This window comes from Nannobrachium achirus (genome assembly GCF_963921795.1).
Source record: "Nannobrachium achirus genome assembly, chromosome: 8".
In the NCBI taxonomy this organism is placed as follows: Eukaryota; Metazoa; Chordata; class Actinopteri; order Myctophiformes; family Myctophidae; genus Nannobrachium; species Nannobrachium achirus.
Genome location: NC_137817.1, coordinates 28,842,889 through 28,853,345, shown reverse-complemented (window position 1 = coordinate 28,853,345; position 10,457 = coordinate 28,842,889).

The window sequence follows — 10,457 nt, the reverse complement described above, 5'->3', positions numbered from 1 at the left end:
TAGGCACACTTAACTAGAATTGACAGAGTCAATTTTGACAAGTGTGCCTGCAGTGCGCGACCTTGTGCAGTGGTTTGGACGGTGAGACAATCCGCCAAGTCGCCCGTGTTTCGTTGTGAGAGGGTCGGTTTCCGTGAAAAACGCGTTCTGGCACGAAACGGTTACGTTTCGCACGTTTGTGACGCCCCCTATGGGTCGAAGTGGAAATGCTTTTGGGGATCTGTTGAGTCTGCCACCCCCGACCTGTGGTTGAAATTCAGTGTTGACTCGACCTATTGTTTGTGATTTATGGCTATCGTTTGCGAAACGTGCCCATTCCGCTAACTTTGGAAGCGCGTTACGAACGAACGGTACGGACTATCAAAATATCCTTTGACTATGTTCATCGCGTGGCTTCATAGATCATGTGTACCGGTTTTTAAGACATTTGAAGAAAATATGTAGGAAAAGGAGCAAAAAGTGTGTTTTGGAGAAAATTCAAGATGGCGGAAAATCTATCCTGGCGCAAATGGGCGTGGCCTATATGGGGAGATGCGTCTTGACCCAAGGAATCCAGGGAAAAAATAATTTTAATTTTTCGACCTACGGTTCAACAGTTACGGGCCAAAACGTAAAGTGGGCTGTTATAGCGCCACCATGAGGCCAAATTACACTATTATTTTTTATTTAATCCTTGAAATCATTTTGAACCTCCTCTCCAAGTCTTGAAACTGTAGCCCCTATGGTTTGCGAGAGAAAAATAATTGAATGCGATTCCCATTATAAGTCAATGGGGAAAATTAATTCACTAATAAATTAATATCAATTAAACTATAGAACCTTTCTCTTAGCAACTTGATAGCACACCATTCCCGAGTAAGCCGGTCGATTTGACATATGGCGCGAGTGTGTGGTGCGAAAACTGTGGGAGGAGTAGCGTGCCAAACTTTGGGGAAAAGTATGGACAGACTTAAGTAAATAAATATGAGCGATAACAATAAGTCTGCCCATGCTATGCATAGGCACACTTAACTAGAATTGACAGAGTCAATTTTGACAAGTGTGCCTGCAGCGCGCTAAATGCGCGACCCCGTGCGGCGGTTCGGACCGCGAGACCGTCCGCCGAGTCGTCCGCGTTTCGTTGTGAGAGGGTCGGTCCCCTCGAAAAACGCGTTCTGGCACGAAACGGTTTCGTTTGGCGCGTTTGTGACGCCCCCTAGGGGTCGAAGTGGAAATGCTTTTGGGGATTCGTTGAGTATGCCACCCCCGACCTGTGGTTGAAATTCAGTGTTGACTCGACCTATTGTTTGTGATTTATGGCTATCGTTTGCGAAACGGGCCCCTCCCGCTAACTTTGGAAGCGCGTTACGAACGAACGGTACGGACTATCAAAATATCCTTTGACTATGTTTATCGCGTGGCTGCATAGATCATGTGTACCGGTTTTTAAGACATTTGAAGAAAATATGTGGGAAAAGGAGCAAAAAGTGTGTTTTGGAGAAAATTCAAGATGGCGGAAAATCTACCCATACGCAAATGGGCGTGGCCTATATGGGGAGATGCGTCTTGACCCAAGGAATCCAGGGAAAAAACAATTTTCATTTTCCGATCTACGGTTCAAGAGTTACGGGGCAAAACGTAAAGTGAGCCGTTATAGCGCCACCATGAGGATGAGTGGTGTAATTATTTTTCGATTTATTCTTAAAATCATTATGAATCTCCTCTCCGAGGTTTGAAACTGTAGCCCCTATGGTTTGCGAGAGAAAAATACTTGAATGTGACTTTTTGCATTGTCCCATTATAAGTCAATGGGGAAAAATTAATTCACTAATAAATTAATATCAATTAAACTATAGAACCTTTCTCTTAGCAAGTTACTAGCACACGATTCCCGAGTAAGCCGGTCGTTTTGACATATGGCGCGAGTGTGTGGTGCAAAAACTGTGGGAGGAGTAGCGTGCCGAAGTTTAGAGAGTGCGGTTGTAAAGTCAATACTAGAATTGACATGGTCAATTTTGACAAGTGTGCCTGCAGTGCAGCTCCATAAATGCGCGACCTCGTGCAGCGTTTTTGACCGTGAGACCGTCCGCCGAGTCGTCTGCGTTTTGTTGTGAGAGGTTCGGTCCCCGTGAAAAACGCGTTCCGGCACGAAACGGTAACGTTTCGCGCGTTTGTGACGCCCCCTAGGGGTCGAAGTGGAAATGCTTTTGGGGATCCGTTGAGTATGCCACCCCCGACCTGTGGTTGAAATTCAGTGTTGACTCGACCTATTGTTTGTGATTTATGGCTATCGTTTGCGAAACGGGCCCCTCCCGCTAACTTTGGAAGCGTGTTACGAACGAACGGTACGGATTATCGAGATATCCTTTGACTATGTTTATCGCATGGCTTTAAAGATCATGTGTACCGGTTTTTAAGACATTTGAAGAAAATTTGTAGCAAAAGGAGTAAAAAGTGTGTTTAGGAGAAAATTCAAGATGGCGGAAAATCTTCCCATGTGCAAATTGGCGTATCCTATATGGAGAGATGCGTCGTGACCCAAGGAATCCAGGGAAAAAAGAATTGTAATTCTGTGACCTACGGTTCAAGAGTTACGAGGCAAGCGGTCCGTTATAGCGCCACCATGTGGCCAAGTGGAAATGCTTTTTGGGATTCGTTGAGTATGCCACCCCCGAACTGTGGTTGAAATTCAGTGTTGAATGGACCTTTTGTTTGTGATTTATGGCTATTGTTTGCAAAACGGGCCCCTCCCGCTAACTTTGGAAGCACGTTACGAATGAACGGTATAGACTATCGAAATATCCTTTGACTATGTTTATCGCGTGGCTTCATAGATCACGTGTACCGGTTTTTAAGACATTTGAAGAAAATATGTAGGAAAAGGAGCAAAAAGTGTGTTTCGGAGAAAATTCAAGATGGCGGAAAATCTATCCTGGCGCAAATGGGCGTGGCCTATATGGGGAGATGCGTCTTGGCCCAAGGAATCCGGGGAAAAAATAAGTTTAATTTTCCGACCTACGGTTCAACAGTTACAGGCCAAAACGTACACTGGGCTGTTATAGCGCCACCATGAGGCCAAATGACGCTATTATTTTTTATTTATTCCTTGTAATCATTATGAACCTCCTCTCTGAGTCTTGAAACTGTAGCCCCTATGGTTTCCGAGAGAAAAATTATTGAATGCGATTCCCATTATAAGTCAATGGGGACAGGTAAGGGTTAATTAATTTCTTAATAAATTCATATCAATTAAACTATAGAACCTTTCTCTTAGCAAGTTGATAGCACACGATTCCCGCGTAAGCCGGTCGATTTGACATATGGCGCAAGTGTGTGGTGCAAAAACTGTGGGAGGAGTAGCGTGCCAAACTTTGGGGAAATACATGTGTGTCTCCATGTCTGGCTTAAGTATGAGTGATAACAATAAGTCTGCCCATGCTATGCATAGGCACACTTAACTAGAATTGACAGAGTCAATTTTGACAAGTGTGCCTGCAGTGCAGCTCCATAAATGCGCGACCTCGTGCGGCGGTTTGGACCGCGAGACCGTCCGCCGAGTCGTCCGCGTTTCGTTGTGAGAGGGTCGGTCCCCGTGAAAAACGCGTTCCGGCACGAAACGGTTACGTTTCGCGCGTTTGTGACGCCCCCTAGGGGTCGAAGTGGAAATGCTTTTGGGGATTCGTTGAGTATGCCACCCCCCACCTGTGGTTGAAATTCAGTGTTGACTCGACTTATCGTTTGTGATTTATGGCTATCGTTTGCGAAACGTGCCCCTCCCGCTAACTTTGGAAGCGCGTTACGAACGAACGGTAGGGACTATCGAAATATCCTTTGACTGTGTTTATCGCGTGGCTTCATAGATCATGTGTACCGGTTTTTAAGACATTTGAAGAAAATATGTAGGAAAAGGAGCAAAAAGTGTGTTTTGGAGAAAATTCAAGATGGCGGAAAATCTATCCCTACGCAAATGGGCGGGGCCTATATCGAGAGATGCGTCTTGACCCAAGGAATCCAGGCAAAAAAGAATTTTAATTTTCCGACCTACGGTTCAACAGTTACAGGCCAAAACGTAAACTGGGCTGTTATAGCGCCACCATGAGGCCAAGTGACACTATTATTTTTTATTTAATCCTTGAAATCATTATGAACCTCCTCTCCAAGTCTTGAAACTGTAGCCTCTATGGTTTGCGAGAGGAAAATAATTGAATGTGAGTTTTTGCCATTCCCATTATAAGTCAATGGGGAAAATTAATTCACTAATAAATTCATATCAATTAAACTATAGAACCTTTCTCTTAGCAAGTTACTAGCACACGATTCCCGAGTAAGCCGGTCGATTTGACATATGGCGCGAGTGTGTGGTGCAAAAACTGTGGGAGGAGTAGCGTGCCAAACTTTGGGAAAGTGTGCTTGTAGATTCAACACTAGAATTGACAGAGTCAATTTTGACAAGTGTGCCTGCAGCTCGCTAAATGCGCGACCTTGTGCGAAGGTTCGGACTGTGAGACCGTCCGCCGAGTCGTCTGCGTTTCGTCGTGAGAGGGTCGGTCCCCGTGAAAAACGCGTTCTGGCACGAAACGGTTACGTTTCGCGCGTTTGTGACGCCCCCTAGGGGTCGAAGTGGAAATGCTTTTGGGGATCCGTTGAGTATGCCACCCCCGACCTGTGGTTGAAATTCAGTGTCAACTCGACCTATTGTTTGTGATTTATGGCTATCGTTTGCGAAACGTGCCACTCCCGCTAACTTTGGAAGCGCGTTACGAACGAACGGTACGGACTATCGACATATCCTTTGACTATGTTTATCGCGTGGCTTCATAGATCATGTGTACCGGTTTTTGAGACATTTGAAGAAAATATGTAGGAAAAGGAGCAAAAAGTGTGTTTTGGAGAAAATTCAAGATGGCGGAAAATCTACCCATACGCAAATGGGCGTGGCCTATATCGGGAGATGCGTCTGGACCCAAGGAATCCAGGGAAAAACTAATTTTAATATTCCGACCTACGGTTCAAGAGTTACGGGGCAAAACGTAAAGTTGGCCGTTATAGCGCCACCATGAGGCCGAGTGATGTCATTATTTTTTGATTAATTCTTACAATCATTATGAACCTCCTCTCCAAGTCTTGAAACTGTAGCCCCTATGGTTTGCGAGAGAAAAATAATTGAATGCGATTCCCATTATAAGTCAATGGGGAAAATTAATTCACTAATAAATTAATATCAATTAAACTATAGAACCTTTCTCTTAGCAACTTGATAGCACACCATTCCCGAGTAAGCCGGTCGATTTGACATATGGCGCGAGTGTGTGGTGCAAAAACTGTGGGAGGAGTAGCGTGCCAAACTTTGGGGAAAAGTATGGACAGACTTAAGTAAGTAAATATGAGCGATAACAATAAGTCTGCCCATGCTATGCATAGGCACACTTAACTAGAATTGACAGAGTCAATTTTGACAAGTGTGCCTGCAGCGCGATAAATGCGCGACCTCGTGCGGCGGTTCGGACCGTGAGACCGTCCGCCGAGTCGTCCGCGTTTCGTTGTGAGAGGGTCGGTCCCCTCGAAAAACGCGTTCTGGCACGAAACGGTTTCGTTTCGCGCGTTTGTGACGCCCCCTAGGGGTCGAAGTGGAAATGCTTTTGGGGATCCGTTGAGTATGCCACCCCCGACCTGTGGTTGAAATTCAGTGTTGACTCGACCTATTGTTTGTGATTTATGGCTATCGTTTGCGAAACGTGCCCCTCCCGCTAACTTTGGAAGCGCGTTACGAACGAACGGTACGGACTATCGAAATATCCTTTGACTATGTTTATCGCGTGGCTTCATAGATCATGTGTACCGGTTTTTGAGACATTTGAAGAAAATATGTAGGAAAAGGAGCAAAAAGTGTGTTTTGGACAAAATTCAAGATGGCGGAAAATCTACCCATACGCAAATGGGCGTGGCCTATATGGGGAGATGCGTCTTGACCCAAGGAATCCAGGGAAAAAATAATTTTCATTTTCCGACCTACGGTTCAACAGTTACAGGCCAAAACGTAAACTGGGCTGTTATAGCGCCACCATGAGGCCAAATGACACTATTATTTATTATTTAATCCTTGAAATCATTATGAACCTCCTCTCCGAGTCTTGAAACTGTAGCCCCTATGGTTTGCGAGAGAAAAATAAGTTTTGCGATTCCCATTATAAGTCAATGGGGAAAATTAATTCACTAATAAATTAATATAAATTAAACTATAGAACCTTTCTCTTAGCAAGTTGATAGCACACCATTCCCGAGTAAGCCGGTCGATTTGACATATGGCGCGAGTGTGTGGTGCAAAAACTGTGGGAGGAGTAGCGTGCCAAACTTTGGGGAAAAGTATGGACAGACTTAAGTAAGTAAATAAATAAATATGAGCGATAACAATAAGTCTGCCCATGCTATGCATAGGCACACTTAACTAGAATTGACAGAGTCAATTTTGACAAGTGTGCCTGCAGTGCGCGACCTTGTGTAGCCGTTTGGACTGTGAGACCATCCGCCAAGTTGTCTGCGCTTCGTTGTGAGAGGGTCGGTCCCCGTGAGAAACGCGTTCTGGCACGAAACTTTTACGTTTTGCGCGTTTGTGACGCCCCCTAGGGGTCGAAGTGGAAATGCTTTTGGGGATTCGTTGAGTATGCCTCCCCCGACCTGTGGTTGAAATTCAGTGTTGACTCGACCTATTGTTTGTGATTTATGTCTATCGTTTGCGAAACGTGCCCCTCCCGCTAACTTTGGAAGCGCGTTACGAATGAACGGTACGGACTATCGAAATATCCTTTGACTATGTTCATCGCGTGGCTTCATAGATCATGTGTACCGCTTTTCGTGACATTTGAAGAAAAAAATTAGGAAAATGAGCAAAAAGTGTGTTTTGGAGAAAATTCAAGATGGCGGAAAATCTATCCTGGCGCAAATGGGCGTGGCCTATATGGGGAGATGCGTCTTGGCCCAAGGAATCCGGGGAAAAAATAAGTTTAATTTTCCGACCTACGGTTCAACAGTTACAGGCCAAAACGTACACTGGGCTGTTATAGCGCCACCATGAGGCCAAATGACGCTATTATTTTTTATTTATTCCTTGTAATCATTATGAACCTCCTCTCTGAGTCTTGAAACTGTAGCCCCTATGGTTTGCGAGAGAAAAATTATTGAATGCGATTCCCATTATAAGTCAATGGGGACAGGTAAGGGTTAATTAATTTCTTAATAAATTCATATCAATTAAACTATAGAACCTTTCTCTTAGCAAGTTGATAGCACACGATTCCCGCGTAAGCCGGTCGATTTGACATATGGCGCAAGTGTGTGGTGCAAAAACTGTGGGAGGAGTAGCGTGCCAAACTTTGGGGAAATACATGTGTGTCTCCATGTCTGGCTTAAGTATGAGTGATAACAATAAGTCTGCCCATGCTATGCATAGGCACACTTAACTAGAATTGACAGAGTCAATTTTGACAAGTGTGCCTGCAGTGCAGCTCCATAAATGCGCGACCTCGTGCAGCGGTTCGGACCGCGAGACCGTCCGCCGAGTCGTCCGCGTTTCGTTGTGAGAGGGTCGGTCCCCGTGAAAAACGCGTTCCGGCACGAAACGGTTACGTTTCGCGCGTTTGTGACGCCCCCTAGGGGTCGAAGTGGAAATGCTTTTGGGGATCCGTTGAGTATGCCACCCCCGACCTGTGGTTGAAATTCGGTGTTGACTCGACCTATTGTTTGTGATTTATGGCTATTGTTTGCGAAACGTGCCCCTCCCGCTAAGTTTGGAAGCGCGTTACGAACGAACGGTACGGACTATCGAAATATCCTTTGACTATGTTTATCGCGTGGCTTCATAGATCAAGTGTACCGGTTTTTAAGACATTTGAAGAAAATATGTAGGAAAAGGAGCAAAAAGTGTGTTTTGGAGAAAATTCAAGATGGCGGAAAATCTATCCCTACGCAAATGGGCGTGGCCTATATCGAGAGATGCGTCTTGACCCAAGGAATCCAGGGAAAAAATAATTTTAATTTTCCGATCTACGGTTCAAGAGTTACGGGGCAAAACGTAAAGTGGGCCGTTATAGCGCCACCATGAGGATGAGTGATGTAATTATTTTTTGATTTATTCTTAAAATCATTATGAATCTCCTCTGCAAGGTTTGAAACTGTAGCCCCTATGCTTTGCGAAAGAAAAATACTTGAATGTGAATTTCTGCTTTCTCCCATTATAAGTCAATGGGGACAATTACGTTTTGCGCGTTTGTGACGCCCCCTACGGGTCGAATTGGAAACGCTTTTGGGGATTCCTTGAGTAAGCCACCCGCAGCCTGTGGTTGAAATTCATTGCTGACTCAACGTTTTGTTTGTGATTTATGGCTATTATTTGCAAAACGGGCCCCTCCCGCTAACTCTGGAAGCCCGTTACGAACGAATGGTATGGACTATAGACATATCCCTTGACTATGTTCATTGCATGGGTTAGTAGATCATGTGTACCCATTTTTGTGACATTTGAAGAAAATATGTAGGAAAAAATGCAAAAAGTGTGTTTTGGAGAAAATTTGAAATGGTGAAAAATCTTCCCATGTGCAAATTGGCGTGTCCTATATGGAGAGATGCGTCGTGACCCAAGGAATCCAGGGAAAAAAGAATTTTAATTCTCCGACCTATGGTTCAAGAGTTACGAGGCAAGTGGTCCGTTATAGCGCCACCATGTGGCCAATTGGAAATGCTTTTGGGGATCGTTGAGTATGCCACCCCCGACCTGTGGTTGAAATTCAGTGTTGACTGGACCTTTTGTTTGTGATTTATGGCTATTGTTTGCAAAACGGGCCCCTCCCGCTAACTTTGGAAGCGCGTTACGAACGAACGTAATGGACTATCGCAATATCCCTTGAGTATGTTCATTGCATGGGTTCATAGATCATGTGTACCGTTTTTTGTGCAATTTGAAGAAAATATGTAGGAAAAGGAGCAAAAAGTGTGTTTTGGAGAAAATTCAAGATGGCGGAAAATCTATCCTGGCGCAAATGGGCGTGGCCTATATGGGGAGATGCGTCTTGACCCAAGGAATCCAGGGAAAAAAGAATTTTAATTTTCCGACCTACGGTTCAACAGTTACAGGCCAAAAGGTAAAGTGGGCTGTTATAGCGCCACCATGAGGCCAAACGACACTATTATTTTTTATTTAATCCTTGAAATCATTATGAACCTCCTCTCCAAGTCTTGAAACTGTAGCCCCTATGGTTTGCGAGCGAAAAATAATTGAATGTGAGTTTTGGCAATTCCCATTATAAGTCAATGGGGGAAATTAATTCACTAATAAATTCATATCAATTAAACTATAGAACCTTTCTCTTAGCAAGTTACTAGCACACCATTCCCGAGTAAGCCGGTCGATTTGACATATGGCGCGAGTGTGTGGTGCGAAAACTGTGGGAGGAGTAGCGTGCCAAACTTTGGGGAAAAGCATGGACATACATACATACATACATAAATATGAGCGATTGCAATAAGTTGCCAATGCTATGCATAGGCACACTTAACTAGAATTGACAGAGTCAATTTTGACAAGTGTGCCTGCAGCTCGCTAAACGCGCGACCTCGTGCGGGCGTGGACTCTAGACTTGAGCAGCCCGAAGGGCCGCAAACTTCTAGTATATCAGAACCGCCAACAAACACATTAATGTTATCCACTCTCTCACACCATCGCCTCACACAACAGGTAAAAAAGCATGGTCCATTAATTAGGCTAGACACTGTACCAATTGAAACTTGAAAGGCATAGCCTACAGATTACATAACTGCACAAACCATTAGAAAAAGTCACTGACGTGGGCGGAACTGCTGCTGTTGAGCCAAATATAGTCCAAATGTTTTATACTTCCACCACAAACAGTTCCACAACTGACAAACAACTGTCTGCTTATGGGCCAGGGCCTAGACTTGCTCTTTCTGGATACATAGACAAATACATAATATAAAGATTGGAAACTTTGAATAATAATAATAATACGGGTAAAAATAATAATATCTGGAATTTACATAACACTTTTACAGTTCACTACAGTAAGGCACAGAACAGTACCATAAAGTACAGTACACTACCATCCAGTTCATTACTATATCAGAATTGCCAACAAACACATTAATATTATCCACTCACTCACACCATCACCTCACACAACAGGTAAAAAAGCATGGTCGATTAATTAGGCTAGACACTGTACCAATTGAAACTTGAAAGGCATAGGCTACAGATTATATAACTGCACGGACCATCAGAAAAAGTCACTGACGTGGGCGGAACTGCTGCTGTTGAGCCGAATATAGTCCAAATGTTTTATACTTCCATCACAGACGGTTCCACAACTGACAAACAACTGTCTGCTTAGGGGCCAGGGCCTAGACTTGCTATTTCTGGATACATAGACGGATACATAATATAAAGATTGGAATCTTGGAATAATAATAAT